This window comes from Ixodes scapularis, unplaced genomic scaffold (genome assembly GCF_016920785.2).
Source record: "Ixodes scapularis isolate PalLabHiFi unplaced genomic scaffold, ASM1692078v2 PGA_scaffold4__175_contigs__length_147842914, whole genome shotgun sequence".
Classification (NCBI taxonomy): Eukaryota; Metazoa; Arthropoda; class Arachnida; order Ixodida; family Ixodidae; genus Ixodes; species Ixodes scapularis.
In genome coordinates, this window is record NW_024609879.1 from 98171350 (window position 1) to 98191234 (window position 19885).

Sequence of the window (19885 nt, forward strand, 5' to 3'; positions counted from 1 at the left end):
TACCTAGATTGGAAAGCCGAAGCATCAGTTAGCATTGCGGGAAAGGTCTGTTCGTGCATCTCGCCTGAAAACGAATTCATCTATTGAACGGAAGGTTACCGACAGCACAGCGACAGAAAAGTTGTTGAGATGAGAAGACAATCGGAGCGCTGCCCTTTCTAGGATGCTTTGCCCAGAGAATCAAGATACTTCGAATGGAAAGCCGAAACATCATGTTCATGTCTCGCCTGAAACGAATTGACGTGCTATCTATTGAACGACAGTTTTCCGGTATCGGCATAGCACATCAACAGCTTCCATCGCATTCCGTCTCGCTGCAATATGGAACCACGAAATATCTGGCAAGTGTGAGGGTTTCGTGTGTCGACAAACAAGTTCAAGAATGTTGTCTTTAATTCAAATATAAACAGCTTGCACGGTCAATAAATAGATCAGCCAAGGTGCCTTTCCCCGCACGTGCTCGAAGCGAGTCTCCAAACCTCTAAGAAATACTTAAACGTTCGTAGAAACTTCATAACGTCGCCGTCTCTTTTACTTTGTACCCTGCCGCTCTACACTGGCTTTAATTAATTTACCACCGAAATAATTTTGGCTTCTCCTGCCCGTATCCACGGGATGCCAGGTTCGTCATAACCGTGCGGTGGGATGGAGCTTGTGCGGCTTGTCAATAGATTCGGTGTGTCGCGCTCCTGTACGCCATGCACCGTTTAGTTGCTGTGCCTGGAGTATGAAACTCGGGGCGTCAGAGTAGGAGTAAAGGAGTGTGGACTTAAAGGGGAGCTGCAATCATACTTAAGCGTCTACCTCCTTTGCGGTTTCCACGTCTCTTTGGGTTCAGGTAAGCCAGCGGGCACGGAGAGAATAACTAAATATCAATGAGTCATATTTTAACCGGACGACGCGGAAACGTCCTCCGCGGACGAGGGCGACCCGCGTTGCCGAAAGCGCGGAATATGTGACGTCTTTGGTCCTGGGCTTACTACTGGTCAGAGCCGCTAAAAGCTTTTTTTTTAGTCGATACAAAATATAAGTGTCGCGAACCGTTTCAATTATGTATGAAAGTAGTTTTTGTTCAGTATTTTAGATCAGAAAAGAAACAAATGCAGTTTATAAATTATGGAAACAAGAAAAGACCCGTCGACAAACCCGCCACCAAGCGGTGAAAAAAACGGCGCATACAGTAAAACCTCGCTATAACAAAGTTGAAGGAGCGGTCGTAATTATTTCGTTATAACCATTAGTTTGTTATAGCCAATGTCCATTTCTTCCCACTATTAGCAAGCAAGGGGAATTATGATTGCTTTGTTATATCCCGTTTTGTTATAACGAGGTTTTACTGTACTAGAAAGGCGTAGTGGGATGAGGCTCCGACGAACAATGGGCTTAGAAAGGTCCCGGATGTACGCGGTGGCGCTGTGGTCGTATACTGGCTCGAGGATCTGACCGGTTCCGAGCGTTCCCAAGGCTTTCGGCGCGGGCTTGGCTGGCGATTTGACCGTTTGGCGGTATGGCAGCGCGAAGTGGCTCCCGTTCTGAACTGATCTTTACCCCGTGTTTACCGTCGTTTGTGGCCAATGAAGTGTTATCCCGAATTAGTCTTTAATCGCGCGGCAAATGCAATGCGAGCTGCCCTGGCCGCCCACTTCATACAGCCTAGTCAACACGTGCTTTAGTGGCACCCTCTCGAGCCGTCGACACTGAGTGCGGCAGCCGTGAGCGCTCGATGAGCTCACTACTTCACGGCCACTCAAACCAGGACCTACGACGTCATGAAGGATGTTATTTTTTGCTTGTTTTTGTAAGTCTAATTTGCCTATAACTTTTAAAATAAAGCGAAATTTGAGAAAAGTTTCTTTAAATTACTACGTTCAGTGCGCTCAGGTTCGGTCCAAATTAAAAACCAGTCCAAAAGTTATTGCAGGGCCACTTTAACGCTCCCAATGACGACAAACGAGCAAAAAACATGTCTGCAGCACGCTGCCGGCCAGCCTCTGCAACGCTCCAAAAGGTTAATTTTCCGTGTCCCAAGATGGTCGTCCGGCAGCCGCAATCACGGAGCGGGGAAGCGCAATTTAGCAATTGTTGTAGAGATCAGTAAAAAAATATGGAATGCATACCCTCCTAGCATCCATCAGGTAGGGATAAGCATTCTTTGCAGTCTATATGCCCATTAATATCAACGCATCTAGCCATTTGTAGGCAGTCGCATCCTTTCGAAGATCAATCTGGCCTTCGTCAGGCACCAGCTTTCGCTCTCAGCACACAGCCACTGTTGGTGGGCTTCGAGGCTGCTCGCATCTTCACCCTCCACAGGCGGGGCAGCCCCAGTCTGTAAATGTAAAATATGAATATGGCAGGTATTATTTGATAACACTTTATGTTTTGGCCGTGTAAAGAAAATCTGCATTCCATTTTCTAACATATCTGTTATGAAATAACAAGGTCAGGTGGAACGGCTCGAGTTCGCTGACTGAAAGACAGAGGGCTTAGCCTGAACCAATATCCTAGCAGCCTTCGATATTGGTGTGGGGGGAGAGAAGGCTGAACCTCTAAAGATGTCTTCAAATGATTCTCTAATTGCTTAACTCCAAAGTTTCAGGCTGCTGCACTTTAACGTTCTGAACTTTTTCCAACATATATTTGCGCTGTCGCTAACCATGTTCCATTTGCCAATTTTTTACACGTCCCTTCTCCTCCAATCAGAACAGCACGAGAGTCCGCCGTGAACAGACTTGGCATCATCGTGTGTCATATATGCCCGATGATTGCCTTCCCCATTAAGATGCATTAAAGCCAAGGCTCGAGCACACGCTCATAGCATCGCTAGATGGTCGCACTGCACGAACCCTCGTGCAGCCTGAGTATCTACTAGTACTGGTAAAAGCGAGCGAGTTGAAAATGAATACTTAAAATCGAAAGAATAAAGCGCGAGGGACAAGCCCAGGACAACCACGTAAAGCCTGGTTCAAACGGGTCCATATCACAAGAGCGAATGACATTTTAGCGAACGGCGACATTTGAGCGAATGGTCGTTTCAGCGAATAACGGGGGCGCGCGTTAACCCATCCGTCGCGCTGCGCTTTACGCCGCTTCGCGGCGACAGCCTACGGCAACTCATTACAAAAATGTGAACTCACTTGGCCCACCCGAAAACGCCGCTTCGCGGCGTCCGACTATTCGCTAAAGTGTCGTTCGAAGAAACGTGGGCGTTACGTCATTCGATCAAGTGAGTGCCTCCCGGTTCAAACAGTTGCGTTTGACCGCGTTGCGGCTGCGAGAAACCAGGACATCCCTGCTGCTTATAGACTTTTGCAGAAATCGCCTCGTGCGCGCTGCCATCTTTGTCTGCTGGGCTGTGGAACGCCTTCCAAGCATGCGCCGTTGATCTGCTGTGCGGTATATAGGACGCTGCGCGTGCGTCCACAGCTCAATGACTCGGCATTTTTTGCCGGCTCGCTTCGTTCGAGACTGCCGCTGGAAAGGTCTATATCGCGTGCCAAGATGATTCTTTGAATTGGAATCCACGCTTCATACGAAGCACAGATGTGCCGGTGACTCGTTTTCGGTTCTAAACGCAACGCAGACAAACACACTCAAACGCAAGTGTCGGAACCGACCTTTACGGTACAGGCTCACAGTAAAGCTGTGAGCCCGAACCGTCTCGCACGTCTAGCCCTCGCTTTAGTACATCTCAGGGTGAGACGGAATGTATCATAATAGAACCGATGTGGTCTCACCATTCTGAGCAGAAGTGCGTGAGTAACCGATGCTATTTTCGTGGTCGCTTGCACGTAAACAACCAAGGAGCTTGTACACAACGCCGGCATTCATCTGGCTTGAAAACAACTTGAGCGTTGGCTTGGCTTGGATGTCAGCTGCCCATTGTGCTTACTTGAACTTCACGAAATCCTCTAAATTGAGCAGGCTGCTTCTTGACTTCTGCTGTCGGCGCGTATGTCTGCAATTCGGCGGTTTCCGAGTTCGACGATTCGGAAATCATGGGTGTACCACCGCAACACCCTCTTAACACGATTTCGGTAGCCGTAGGGTGTAAAAAGGATGTACGAAGGGTGTAGGCCTTTCCGTACACCCTTGAATATTCAAAGATCATGTAAAAATGGTGTAGGAAGGGTGTGAGCTCGGAAAAACACCCTTTTAACACGAACATGGGTGTTGAAATTTTTAGTGTGTACTGATCTCATGTGACGCCTCACCGTATGGTGTAGGTGCGGTGCTAGCCCAGCAGGACAGCCAAGGGAGGGAAGCACCGATAGCCTTCGCGTCCCGGACATTCGGTGCTGCTGAGCGCAACAACGTTCAACTTGATCGGGAAGGCCTTGCTGTGGTATTCGCAGCCAACCAGTTCCACAAATATATTTCGGAAAGACCGGTAACCTTCGTGACCGAGCACCAGCCACTACTGGGAATTCTCGGACCGCAGAAACCGGTCCGCCAGATACTTTCACCCCGCCTGACACGCTGGTGTATAAAGCTTGCAGCCGCCTACGACTGCGACCTGAAATACCTAGCCGGCAAGTTGCATCAGAACGCAGACGCGCTAAGTAGGTTGTCGTTACCAGATTGCATCGAGAAACCTCACGCTCCTGGTGAAATCCTCATGTTCGAAGCCCTTCCAAGTCCGCCTCTTACAGCCGAGTTGGTGGTAAGATTAGCGGTGCAAGATGCTATCCTGTCCAAACTTGACACAGCGATTCAAGAGCGCACGGTACAGCAACCGAAGAGAGACGAATTTACCGCTTATTTCAGAAGAGCCACAGAGTTGCCAATTCATCGCCGATGCATCCCCTGGGGCGCAAGAATCGTCGCGCCAACAGCGGCCCGCAAGCAAGCAATGTCACTGGTCCACGCAGGCCATCGAGGTGTCGTGGCCATGAAAACCTGTGCGCGCGGTTATTTATGGTCGCCAGGTTTGGATGACGACACTGAAACAACAGTTAGAGCATGAGAACCATGCCAGCACACGCAGACGAATCCGGCAAAAGCTCCGATTCCTTCGTGGACAAAACCATCGGCACCATGGCATACGTTCCATGTAGATTTTGCTGGTCCCTTAGAGGGACGTACTTTTTTTGTAGTTTTGGATCCTTATACTAAGTGGGTAGAAGTGAGACAAGTAGCTTGTTCAAAATCGGCATCGGTCACTGATGTACTGCGCTCACTGTTTGCGACATTCGGGATACCACACAAGGTGGTGTCAGGCAACGGAACAGCGTTCGTGTCTGTCAAAATATAGAACTTTTACAAGGACAATGGAGTTCGGTACATAACGTCAGCTCCATACCATCCTGCTACCAACGAGCAGGCAGAACAATACGTTGGCGAGTTGAAGAGAGCGCTGGCCCGAGAACCGTTTCTATCGGTGGACCTGAGACGTTCACGGTTCTTGCTCCGTCTGCATAGTACGGTTCACCAAACAACAGGTATTACTCCAGCTACGGCCATGTTTGGTCAAGAACTACCAAGTCTCCTCGATCGCCTCGTACTGACAGCAGAGTCACCAATAGTAACAGAGAAGTTACCGCCAAACAGGCAACTGCAACCCGGAGAAGAAGTAATGGTTCCGCAGTTTCTGAAGGAGCCCAACTGGATTCCTGGCACCCTAGTTAGACTAATGAGTCGACGTTCGTGGCTTGTTCAGTGTACAACTGGCATCACTTGCCGACACTTGAACCAGGTTAGCAAACGTCGCCTTGAAGAAGATGCAAATAAAAGGGGATCAGCGAAGCTCACATGAGGCATGGGCCAGGACGATGAAGAAGCTGAAACTACGGCACCAGAGAAACAGCTAGACAAAACGGCTCCGCGCAGATTTAACCGGACGAGACGGCCGCCCCCCAGGTACCGCGTCTGAGAGGGAGAAGTGTTATGTCCAAGGAGCCAGCCCAATGGTAGTTGGGAGCAGAGAACAAAAGACGACGAAGTGAAGACGTTGTTCGAGCAGTGCGTTTGTCGCCACGTTGGCGTTGCGCACCGTGTTCCGATAATAAACATAATTATTAAGTAAACATTATGCAACGATTTGTCTTCAAACGCCGAAGCCCGCTGAAAGATCTCTGCAAAGCAGCTACAGGGGTTTGTGCTGTCGGGATAAGAACGATCAGCCAGGCAACCCAACACCTGAGCTAATTCAACCTACAAGACATTGCGCCTGAGGATTACCTCATCGTTAGTGAATCCCTGACTCGCTCCAAGCGGCAAACATGCACGCTGAATCTTGACAAGAGCCGCTACAAGGCGGCAGACATGTCTGTCGTGGCGTCTTGTACCGACTCCTTGCTTTTTAGTCGAAGTTTTTAGAGCGCAGCTCTTAGGCGCCCGTTCCCGGCTTGAGCGGCGTCGGCGTCGCCGTTGGCGTCGCCGTCGGCGTCGCCGTCGGCGTAACCGCGCGGTGCATTATGGGTAAATTTACCCGCTAAATCTAGCGGAAAAATTTTCCCGCTAAAATTAGCCGAAAAATTTCCCCGCTAGATCTAGCGGAAAAATTTCCCCGCTAAACTTAGCGGAAAAATTTCCCCGCTAGATCTAGCGGAAAAATTTCCCCGCTAAATCTAGTGGAAAAATTTCCCCGCTAGATCTAGCGGAAAAACTTCCCCGCTAAATCTAGCAGAAAAATTTCCCCGCTAAATTTAGCGGAAAAACTTCAAAGCTAAGTCTAGCGGAAAAATTTCCCCGCTAAATTTAGCGGAAAAATTTCCCCGCCAAATCTAGCGGAAAAATTTCCCCGCTAAGTCTAGCGGAAAAATTTCCCCGCTAAATCCAGCGGAAAAAATTCCCCCGCTAAATCTAGCGGAAAAATTTCCCCGATAAATCTAGCGGAAAAATTTCCCCGTTAAATTTAGCGGAAAAAATTTCCCGCTAAATCTAGCGGAAATTTTTTCTGGGGGTCGCGTGACCCCCTGAGGTCACGTGACACCCCCAGGTCACGTGACCCCCACGTGGCCTTGAGGAGGGGGTCATGTGACCCCACCAAGGTCACGTGACCACCACCCCCCCTCGAGGTCACTTGACCCCCCCCCCCTGAAAACGCGTGAACCTCAGTACCCTTCCCTCCTCTTCCTCAAGAGCTGCGCTCTAATTCGGCGTTACATGGAGTTGTAAACGGCTTTCACTTTTTTTTTTTAAATCTCAGTAACGAGTATCGTACTTTGTTACTTTTTGAGCGAGTAACGAGTAACGATATAGTTACGTTGTTTTTTTTTTCCAGTAGCATGCATATGTCTGTTTCCGCAGTGATCAAAACCATCTCCCTCGCGAGAAAGCGGGCGGGAAAGAGACGCAAGGCAAACCCACGTGTTCTCGCAGCCGCATGGGGAGGCAGCAGTGTGCACGCTGCGCTAGCCTTGACACCGTAGAACAAAATAACTCCGAATGTGGGTTGACTTCGAGAGCGAAGCGGAACTTGTCAGGCACGTGGTCGCTTGCGGGGTGTTATTTTTCCCCGGGTGTAAATTATTGTTTTCGCAGATGTTAAAAGATCTAGGCTTTTCGAGGTACCAAATACGTGCCACGTACGAGGTGCAGCTCCGACGAGTCGAGAACATGATAACACTGCGTAAACTCGTGTCAAGGTTAAGACGTGGTAGTTTTGTTTAAAGACCCTCACTTCCCCTTTTAAGGTACAGAAAGGAAACATGACTCCGGGGTTCAGACACTTAAGTATCCTCTGTCTCCAGCTTGGTTCTTAATCTCGGAGCTGGCAACACAATGACGCTCCTAGTCCTGATGATGATCGGCGTCACCATGACCAGATTCTGCATGGGTTCTACTCAGACACCGATCTGTTCCTGTCCTGTTACGTCCTGTTCCAGTAAGAATTCCTCACTCTACTCAGGGAAAACTTAACGGGGAGTCATGAGTCCCTCTCATTATCGCTTCGAGGCCAATCAAGTGGCGACATTAAGCTAAGACATCATACAGTCTGAACACACTGTTGTACGACGCTCCTGTTACAGTGGGCATACAAAGACTGTCTCCAGAAATGTTCAAACATGAATGTATGAAGCAAACATGCTCGGAACTATGCTTAAGGCGTGTCCGCAGGTAGTTTTCTCATCATGCCCGCAGAGAACACTGTGTATTTTGAAAGATGTAGGAGAAGTGCGACTGCGGCCGAAGTCAACATGTTAAACCACGCCCTGCGTCGTTGTTGTTGTTGTTTTTAACCTGTCATTGAGTATATTAAATATTAATGGCAGACTGCAATGTTCACGAGACAGCACCATCTCAGAGTAACTTCCTTGGCTGCTTCGTTTCTCAAATGAACAGCATTTCTTTCGGTGTACACCCATGGTAAAAGTGTCATCAGCTCGCCTTTGTCTCACTAAGTATTAGGTAGTACGTCCCTCCTGATGGCCGCCTGAGGCGAAAGCGAAAGCGAAGGCGAAAAAGAGGTTAATCATATAAGTATCTTTCTTTACCTGATCATTTAGGCTGAACTGGACTCGGACCTGCACGACAGAGTACGTTTAGGGATGTTACGAAAATAAATAGGTAAAGCTACACGGAAGATGAAAAAGAAAAACGATGTTTCTCAGCGTATACGTCGAACCATAGATACCTTCTGGAGAAAAAAAAAAAAGAGCCTAAAGGGACCTCCGTATATTAGGTAATTTCCTGAATACCAGGTACAGTGCTTTAAGGAGTTGCACCTTTGGCATTTTACGTTTCAAGCCTTAGGCAGACTCAAACAACGTTTCCAGATGTGTCAAGGACTAGAAAAAAAAAGCGTATATGTTGAAGTACTAAACTGTGTCTTGGGGACAGAGTTCTCGGTTCCTTTCTGAAAGCGTGGCACTCACGTGTCAAGGACCTAGAACTAGGGGTGTCGCGAACCTGCCGAGGTTGGAGTTCGAGTAGGTTCGACTTTTTCTACCTCTTAGGTAAAAAGTTCGACGAACCTTGTATTGAGGTTCAACTCGTGTGCTCATGCGCGACAGACTGGCCAGTTGGCTTTGGATTGGATGGTGATGGCAAAGGGATGAATCAAAGGCAGCGCTGATTGGTTATTTCAGTTAATGCAGTACAAAAAAGTTATTAACTTTGTCAGCGATTAAAATTGGTTTCTTTTAATTGCAACTGTTCATAAAATAAAATAACCCATTACAGAAAAAAATCTCCAAACCTACACATGCTTGTATCAAAGTCTGGCCACACTGTTCACAAAGCCGAACCGGTTGAAACTGGTGAAAAGGTCAAAGGTTCGTCGAACCGGTTCGACCCAGTCGAACCCCGAAAGTTCGACCTAAAAATCCTGTTCGACAAAAGTTCGCGACACCCGCACTCAGAACACAAGTCCTGCGCACGACATCATCGTTAGTGTAACCCCGACCCGCCCCAAGCGGCCAACACGCTGAACCAAGCTCGGCGAGAGTCGACGCAAAGCGGCAGACGCGACCGTTGATGCGTCGCTGCGTGCTAGCGTTGACCTTGTTGTGGGACGCCCCCGGACGCGCTGTCGGCAACCATGACGCCAGCTATGCGGCACTGCTTGAATCCAATTGTGGATTTAAAAAAAAACTGGCCAGGTGACGCAAGTTGCCGCGCGATTCATAGGGTTCAGCCGCATTAATCCGTTCATTCATCCAGTGATGACGTTTGGGAAGTGAAGGGCGCAGGTGGTAAGGGGGGGGGGGGGGGGAGGGTAGTGGCTTGTGTGTGAGTGTGACGCAATCTTGTTGCCAAAGGCCTTCCGGGCGTTTGCGATAGTTAGTGTTCTGAAATGCGACTTTTTCAGCGTTATATATACGGTGTTATGAGATGATCGCGGTACTGAGTTCTTTCCTCATGAGCTGCCTTAGGAAACAGTCTGAAAAATATAATTTTTCTATTTTCCTTTATATGTACGTACGTCGGCCAAAACTTGTGGCAAAGCTTGAGTCTACGCAAACATGTGGCTGAAGAGTCGTTACTCTGAAGCCTATTTAGTGCCTTTTATCTTAATGAAACTACCGTTCTTATTAACGGTTAAAATGTTAGTATCCCCTCTAAAATATAGAAAAAAAAATCAGCAAATTGATTTCAAGATAATCAAAGACTACGAAGCCCTGAAACGAAACTTCAATTCCATGAAAATAAGGAATCGGTTTTACTTGAATTTATATTTTGTTTCTGCAAGTGATTTCGAATTAATGAAAAGTCTATTTTTAAGCTGTAAAGTAAGTTTATACCAATCAAAGATAAAGGAAATATAAGGTGCAATAAAAACAAAAAAAGTATGACGTCAGTTGCGTATGTAAAGGCACTCCATAAATAGTGTGTAAAACAACAGGTGCAGCGAATATCACGCACAATGTCAGTGGAAGAATTCCCAACGGAAATGGAAAGTTTCAAAAGTAGCATACTAGGATTCATGCTGCGCACTCAAAAGGACGAAGCAAAAATAAGCCAAAATAAGCGTAGCAAAGTAGGTCAACCGAAAGGCGGGGGATTTTCTTTTATATTTTCCCAACGCAATGCATCAAAATCAATCCTCTTTTTTCCCAGCTGCCCAACAGGTTAAGCTGAGCAATGTTGCCATCACAAACGCGAGACTGGGACGAACCATGACTTAAAACTTCACAGTGATCATCCCGACCACGTTGAACAGCAGCCTTCAATTCAAAATTACCATGACCACCGACTTCGGACTTCCCATACCATGCATTGAAGATGTCGGTTTATGGTGCGTGTGCAAGTTACAACAGTATCTTGGAGATAACTTTTCTTACTTTTTGGGGACAGATGTTTTATAATTACCACTGTTTTACTTTCGAGGTACACCCTGCGACACTGCTGGCCCGAAGAAGCCCATAGTCAGTTTTCTTTGTTTTTCTTTAAGTATTGAACCACTATCATCAAAACTGATATAATTGTCCAAAGTGCTGAGTTAGGGTGCTAGCATAAATCATATATTTTGATTCCCGTCAATATACTTTACAGGTAAGCTGAAAAAAAACAAAAAACGTTGTACTCGGGTTTTCTCTAACGGTGTCGCGCAATGCCTACCTACGCTGGAAGTATGCGTTCCACAACATTGAATGAAAGGAAAATCCTAACCAGGTAAATGTCCACCGAAATATTTACGTTTAATTCTTTCCACTACATTCAAATATAGTGGTCACAACCAATAAACAACTTCTTTTGGAAATCTGAAGTGAAGATCAATTAGTAGCAAAGTCGTGCCCTCTTATTCGCTACCCATACGTCAATATAGTACTTTAAGAAAAGGTGGCTCTGATGAGGCTAACGAAAGGTTAGATACAAATCAATCATTAGACTATGTTTCGAGTATAATAAAGAATTTTACATTTCGTTTTTAAGAAGAAAAGTTTGGATATTTTCACGACGTGCGAATTCGGCAGGCATCTGACAAGTCCCTGTTAAGGACTAAGGAGTAATTTCGACCACCTGGGAATCTGTTGACTTCCAACCGAAATCTTGGTTGCACGTCATGTATACGTGCTCAGAACGCGTTGGCATGAGGTGCAAAGAGTTTTAAAGCAAAATTTTGATTCTTTATTTTATTTTTAATTAGAGTTCTAAAAAGTTTTAAGAAGCCCAGGTACAGACAAATATAACCTTCATCGGTCAAGGTCTGAGTATCTTGCCAGCAATACACAACGTTTCGGGCGTCCGCCCGATACGTTGTGTATTCCATCGCGTCCACGTCCTTTTTTAGTGTAGCAGAATCATATATATTTTGCGATTTCGTGTTCAAGCTAATTATGCGTGGCAGCGCCCCCATTTTCTTGGATACTAACGGTCGTTTGACTGTGATCCAACATCTTTGGGCCAAAAATCGACGAACAAGTGCCAGATCCAGATTTCACCGCTGGTTCTTCGGTTCATACCCAGCGTCTTTGGCTCAAGTCTCACACTTTAGAAATTATGCGGCGAGCCAGAGACATAGGAACGCAGAAGAAGAGCACTCTCACTAACTAGCGCCTTGAAGCAAAACCGCATTAGGGTCAAGTTAGGATTGGCAAGGCTCGCACCAAAATAGGCGTTCGTCTGGCGTGTTACCTGTGGTTGGTCTAGTATTTCTAAGCGTCCACGCCTCTTTCTAACGCACTGATCTTCGCGATTCAGTACATATGACCTATGGGGTGGAACGTCGGATGACGAACAAGGTTTTGGATCCCGATGGAACAACACCTGCCCTATCACTCCCAACAGCTACACTGAATCCTTGATGGCTGCACTACCCACGGATATCAGATTTCTTCTTGGGGTACGTATAACTAGCTAGATTCTGATTCGTGAGGCAGCAGAAACTGGCATTTGCTACGAGCGCGTCATTTCATTTAAAAAGAAACATAGTGTCTACCCTTGGCACAGGACGGGATTTGTCTACAGGAATGCAGCTCTAAAACCGCGGCAATTCTGCTCATATATCACACAAAAGACAGTTTGCAAACACGAGTCTTCCCAATATCCGTGGTTCGAATGACGCGTGCCAAGTTTTCTCTTTGAACTCATTGTCATGCGGCATTCAAAGCACGGATCTCGTGGTTGCTCGCGTTCAAATCTGTATGCAGACTGTCTTTTGTATGGTGTATAACCAGAGTGAGCCCGGCTTTAGGCGTGAATCTTTCTTGTATGGCGGTCACATTGGTAACACAAAAACGATCTGCTGACATCTCCGAAGCATGGATGGAGCAAACATGCTTGGAACACGATTGTGGCGTATCTGCAGATAATTTTGCAATCCTGCCCGCAGTGAACAGCTTGTCTTTTGTATGATGTACTTTGTGACTGATGCTTTAGGTTCGTCGTTTTATTCAATTAATATAGTTGTTCGAGTGTTTATGGTTAGCCTGGATGTGGTTACCCCGCACCTATAGCGATACAAGAGGACGCGATAGCTAAACACATAAACCTCTGCTTGTCTCCAACTAATTCAAACATGTCCTCGTGACTTTTCTAATAATAATAATAATAATCATAATAGTGTTGACAGGGTTTAGTTGGTAGCGTGTGGGGCTCCCAACCGAAGGGTCGTGGCTTCGAATTCTGGCTCTGCCTAAGATTCTTCAGCTGTTGTTGTTGTCTTTTTTAAGGCAAATTAATTACTTTATGAAGTGAAATCATTTGACCCATGCGGTGACCTTTAATTCGCATGGCATGTCACGTTTTATGGACTTTCATTCAATGCGTGACGTCACGTTTCACGTGAGCATTGTGGGTTGTTTGAAATACCCGCGCGAGGCCATGTGCTGTGACGTCATGACCCTATCGACCAATCAGGATTTTCCCGTCCCACCGACGCCGACTCCGACACCGACGCAGGCTTTCCTGCGACACGAGCTTCCAAACGCTATCGCGTTAAATGTATTGGGAGGATATGATTCGTCGTCCGAGCTTCGCCTACGTGAACTATGTATGGGTTGGCGCAGATTAAATTTACCAGTGTCCAATACTTCATGGCCGCCGTAAAAATGCCCTGGGCTTTTCCTTTTAGTCTATGAGAACCCCCTATTTCACGTGTGAATAAAAATCGAACCGGGTGAACACAACCGAAAACAATCGAGGCATGATTAAAAACCTCCTCTGGATCCACGAAACATCACCCTAAGCGGAGAACAAGTCGTCTGCTGCTTGCGCAGGAGTTGCAGTGACGTCACCCTGATGCCGAGCTCTGATTGGCTTTGATTGAAAGGATAGTGGGTAGACCTCAATGCTAGATGCCTTGAGCTCCACCCACTATTTTGTTCAATCAGCCTATAAGAGCTCGGCGTTCTGACATCCTCGCAACCCCAGTGCAAGAAACAGACGAATTTCCCTCCGCATAGAATACCCAGACGCCGAGCGTCATTCGACGCGTTGATTGGACACAAGGGCCAGATCAACGCTGACGCACTACTCCTGTCCAATTTGTGTCTGCGCTCGACCTCATTATGATGACGTCAGATTTCCTCTACGTGCTGTTAGAGTGCCTTTCTACAAACACGCGCTTTTGTTTGGGTGGTGCCGTTTTTCCGCCCAGTCGTGTTGTTTTATGTCTTGTGAAGTGAGCGGAAACCGGTGTGACTTAGGTCGAGATCGTAGCCTTGGGTAATGCTTAGACGTTATATTACCGCACAAGTCACGCACCAACGTCACGCGCTGGCCTATATAGTGCAACAAAGGATGTCTTCACCCTGAGACAAACAAACGGACCCTAGACGTTGTTGACAAGTTCGCCAGTTGATAACACAGACGAATACCATATATATATATATATATATATATATATATATATATATATATATATATATATATATATATATATATACGTATAATTACGGACAGCCTTACAAGGCATGACGATCGTCCTCCTCTTTCTAACCGTTTTCGTGCCAAAATATACTATCCGTCCTTTTGTTGAAGAGGTTTATATTGAAGCCGATGAACAAAACAAAAAACAGAGGTTTCATTTACTTCGTCTTGTTGCTTTCAGAACGGCAATGTGAAGATTAAGCTCAACATCCTAAATGGAGGACAAAGTGTGGGATGCCAGCAGTTTACGGTCATGATCCAACTAAACTGATAGTATGCATATCCACCACCATTGGCAAGTGCCCAACGGACCCTGCACTGGACCCAACACTCGCGAATTCACTAATTAATTATATTTATTCGATCATTTATTCTATGGCAATTGAATCACACAAATTTGTCACATGTCCTCTACGTGTTGGGTTCAACCACTATGCAAACACTGTTCCGAATTCGAGAGCCAAGCTACCAGATGAATCCGTGGAAGAACGTTCGTGTCAAAATAAAATATGCACGTTTATATTTTGCGAATGTCTTTATTTTTTACTATGTTAACCTAATGTTCCTCCTAAGAAATGCGAGGTGTGACTTAATGTGTAAACGCGTCCTGCTTAGTCATCCATTCTTCGGTGTCGTCATTCGTCTTTTGGCCTTCTTATTGTACAAGGGAGTATCCGAGGCACGAGAAGCGTGCTTTTCTGACCCGAGTAAATCAACTCTGCATCGCAGAATGCGCAAACTCCGTGAGAATGTGACGCAGGTGGTTGGGGTAGAACGCGAAAATTTCAGAAAATGACGTTACGTTGATTAGAAGATAATTGAGGCAACAAACTTTTTTAGCTGACGTTTGCCTAAGTTTAATATTGTTAAAATAAGAAATGACACTGGTGACAACATGTAGCATCTATTTCAGTGGAAAAAAAACTCAGCAAGAAAGAACTTTGTTTTCTTTATTGCCGTAACAAACTTCTTTTCACTGAAATCGAGACTACAGGCGCCCACAGTGTCGTTTCTTGTTTTGACGATATTAGGCATAGCTCATAGACACATTTTGTTTCTATGATTGATCTTCCTTTCCAGCTAACCGTCATGTTTACAAATTTCACGTTCTATCCCAACCGCTAGCGTCACATTCTCACGAAATTTGAGCTTCCTGCGATGCTTAGTTTATTTACCCGAGCCAAAAAACACGGTTCTCGTTTATCGGGAACTCCCTGTTAATGCCTCAATTAGATTTGCTGCGGAGAGATAATAAGATGCTCATATCATGAAAGGGTGTGTCCTGGAGAAGCGTAACCTCGTGGAGGATCGTGAATTGAATGGCCGCCGACCATAAGGATAAACTCCCTCGCCCGTCTGAAGTGTACAGTCGGACCATGTTTCAGCGACGCAACCAGCTGGCAGGAGAATCGATTAAGGACTACGTGGCAGCGCTGCGCAAGTTAGCCACGCACTGTAATTTTGGAACGCTGCCATCGGCGATTGCAACCACGATGCCACCTGCAACTGGAACAGCGAACGTTGGAGCAGCGACGACGCTGCAGAGAGGAACTGCAGCTAGGACTGCTAACCCGACGTTGCTGCCATTGGAGCTGATGTTACGCGACCGGCTCGTGTGTGGTCTACGCTACGAGCACCTCCAGCAGCGACTCTTCGCGGAGAAGGCCTATGATCCAAGGCCTATGACTTTTTCCAAGGCCTATGATCTCGCGGTTTGCGCAGATAGCGCTGTTCAATAACAACAAAAGTTGAAATCCGACCACTCGAAAGTGAACGAGGCCACAACCAACGCAGGATTAAGAAGTTCTCACAAGACGCAGGTTGGGCAAGGACAACGCTGGTGGCGCTGTGACGAAACACGCAGCCCCAACTCATGCAAGTTCGCGACAGCAACGTGCCCCTACTGTCGGAAGCGAGGCCATATCGAGAAAGCCTGCATTTCAAAGGAAAAATAATGAAAGCCGTTTACAACTCCCTGTTATGCCAAATTAGAGCGCAGCTCTTGAGGAGGAGGAGCCAAGGCCACAAAGGTCACGTGACCTTGGTGGGGTCACGTCACCCCAAGGTTACGCGACCCCCTCACCAAAATCACGTGGGGGTCACGTGACCTCGGGGGGGGGGGGGGGTCACGTGACCTGGGGGTGTCACGTGACCCCCCCCCCCCGGTCACGTGACATCACCAGGGAAATTTTTCCGCTACATTTAACGGGGAAATTTTTCCGCTAAATTTAGCGGGGAAATTTTTGCGCTAGATTTAGCGGGGAAATTTTTCCGCTAGATTTAGCGGTGAAACTTTTCCGCCAGATTTAGCAGGCCAATTCTTCCGCTAGATTTAACGGGGAAATTTTTCCGCTAGATTTAGCGGGGAAATTTTCCCGCTAGATTTAGTGGGAAATTTTTTCCGCTAGATTTAGCGGGGAAATTTTTCCGCTAGATTTAGCGGGAAAATATTTCCGCTAGATTTAGCGGGGAAATTTTTCCGCTAGATTTAGCGGTGAAACTTTTCCGCCAGATTTAGCAGGACAATTCTTCCGCTAGATTTAACGGGGAAATTTTTCCCCTAGATTTAGCGGGAAAATATTTCCGCTAGATTTAGCGGGGAAATTTTTCCGCTAGATTTAGCGGTGAAACTTTTCCGCCAGATTTAGCAGGACAATTCTTCCGCTAGATTTAACGGGGAAATTTTTCCGCTAGATTTAGCGGGGAAATTTTCCCGCTAGATTTAGTGGGAAATTTTTTCCGCTAGATTTAGCGGGGAAATTTTTCCGCTAGGTTTAGCGGGGAAATGTTTCCGCTAGATTCAGCGGGGAAATTTTTCCGCCAGATTTAGCAGGACAATTTTTCCACTAGATTTAACTGGGAAATTTTTCCGCTAGATTGAGGGGGGAAATTTTTCTGCTATTTAGCAGGGAAATTTACCCATAATGCACCGCGCGGTTACGCCGACGGTGACGGCGACGCCGCTCAAGCCGGAAACGGGCGCCTAAAGGCCTGTTCACACATGTAGCGGAGCGCTACAAGCGTAGCGCTGACCTTGCGCTAAGCGCATGCTGGCGGGAGCGTTCACCAGCTTTGTATCGCACCGTCAATACTATTGTTCATGGCAGACAATAAGTAGCGGACGACACGTGAGAAGCGCTACATTAGCGCTTGGCTGCATGTGTGAACCGGCCTTAAGAGCTGCGCTCTAAAAGCTACAAAGAAAGGGCCGCAACGCAACAACTACTTGGGCTGATCAAGAGAGCCTCAACCTCTTGAACAACAAATGTCAACATTACATGATCTTCACTCATTACCTAGCGAGTCCACTACCCCCAAAATTACTGTGACACTCACTCTACAGAATCAACCAGTGATATTTGAGGTTAACTCAGGTGCCGCTTGCATCTTGTCAGCAGTGATACTTTTCGAGCTTTATGGACTACAAAACCACCTGTTTTACACCCAGATGACATTCGTCTGCGCACCTGGGCAGGCCAGAAAATTGAAGTCCTCGGAACAGCAACAGTGGATGTCAGCCACTCAACCAAGACTTGCCAGCTTCCATTACTTGTGGTCCAAGATGCTAGATGCAACTTGCTTGGACACAACTGGTTTGGACCACTTGGCATTCAAGTCAGTTGCATTCACCAAGACACACACGATGGCAACATTATAAAGCTTTTACAGAAATTTCAGTCAGTCTTTTCCGAGACCATTAGTGGTCATCTAGGAGCACCAGTACACCTGGAATTGAGAGATGAAGCGCGTCTCAAGTTTCTGAAAGTGCGGCCAGTCCCCTTTGCGCTCCGTTTAGCCGTCGAGACGGAGATCGACCGACTGGAACAGCAAGGCATTTTGAAGCCCACACAGCATTCTGACTGGGCCACGCCGTTGGCGTTGGTGAGAAGGAAGGATGGAGTGGTGACTATCGCAGCATCGTGAACGAGGCCACGAAAAAGGCGTATTATCCTTTGCCAACAACGGAGGAGGTGTTGAGCAGTCTGCGGGAGGAACTACATTCAGCACCCTCGATAGCGAAAGCCTACCAACAACTTCACGTGACTACAGCTACGATTGAGCAGCTCACCGTAAACACAACAAAAGGACTGTACAAAGTGAAGACGCTTCCTTTCGGTATGGCAGCAGCGCCATCAATATTTGAAAGGTTCATGGAGACCACTTTGAGTGGGCTAATCGGTGTCTGTGTGTACCTCGACGACATCATTGTCGGTGGTGCCACGGAACAAGAGCACAAGGAACGATTGTCAGCCGTGCTACAGCCACTGGCACAGAACTTGCGTCTCAACAAGGCTAAGTGCCGCTTCAGTGTACCAGTAGTACCATTTCTGGGCCACAAGTTTGATGCTAAGGGAATACACACTACAGACGAAAAGGTAGAAGTGATAGTGGAAGCACCCGCTCCGACTAGCAAGCAGACTCTGCAGTCATGTTTGGGGATGTTGTCCCTCTATGACCGTTTTTTTAGAACAGAGAACCACAGTAGCATTCGTACTATATGAGCTGCTACAGACAGACATTCTATGGCGATTGGAAGAAAGACATCAGAGAGCTTTTGAAGAGCTCAAGAAACTGGTCCCGAAGAGGACAGTCCTGGCGCACTTCCTTAAGACTGACCTCATGTGACGCCTCACCGTATGGTGTAGGTGCGGTGCTAGCCCAGCAGAACAGCCAAGGGAGGGAAGCACCGATAGCCTTCGCGTCCTGGACATTCGGTGCTGCTGAGCGCAACTACGCTCAACTTGATCGGGAAGGCCTTGCTGTGGTATTCGCAGCCAACCAGTTCCACAAATATATTTCGGAACGACCGGCAACCTTCGTGACCGACCACCATCCACTACTGGGAATTCTCGGACCGCAGAAACCGGTCCGCCAGATACTTTCACCCAGCCTGACACGCTGGTGTATAAAGCTTGCAGCCTACGACTGCGACCTGAAATACCTAGCCGGCAAGTTGCATCAGAACGCAGACGCGCTAAGTAGGTTGCCGTTACCAGATTGCATCGAGAAACCTCACGCTCCTGGTGACACCCTCATGTTCGAAGCCCTTCCAAGTCCGCCTCTTACGGTTGGTGACAAGATTAGCGCTGCAAGATGCCATCCTGTCCAAACTTTGCACAGTGATTCAAGAGCGCACGGTACAGCAACCGAAGGGAGACGAATTCACCGCTTATTGCAGAAGAGCCACAGAGTTGGCAATTCATCGCGGATGCATCCCCTGGGGCGCAAGAATCGTCGCGCCAACAGCTGTCCGCAAGCAAGCAATGTCACTGGTCCACGCAGGCCATCGAGGTGTCGTGGCCATGAAAACCTGTGCGCGCAGTTATTTATGGTCGCCAGGTTTGGATGACGACACTGAAACAACAGTTAGAGCATGAGAACCATGCCAGCGCACGCAGACAAATCCGGCAAAAGCTCCGATTCCTTCGTGGACTAAACCATCGGCACCATGGCATACGTTCCATGTAGATTTTGCAGGTCCCTTGGAGAGACGTACCTTTTTTGTAGTTTTGGATGCTTATACTAAGTGGGTAGAGGTGAGACAAGTAGCTCGTCCAACATCGGCATCGGTCACTGATGTACTGCGCTCACTGTTTGCGACATTTGGGATACCACACAAGGTGGTGTC

General features: G+C 47.2%; 1 pseudogene; it reads left to right on the forward strand.

The window, feature by feature from the left end:
- Positions 1 to 7743: 7743 nt before the first annotated feature.
- On the forward strand, positions 7744 to 14527 carry LOC120841867 (annotated as a pseudogene).
- Positions 14528 to 19885: the final 5358 nt, after the last annotated feature.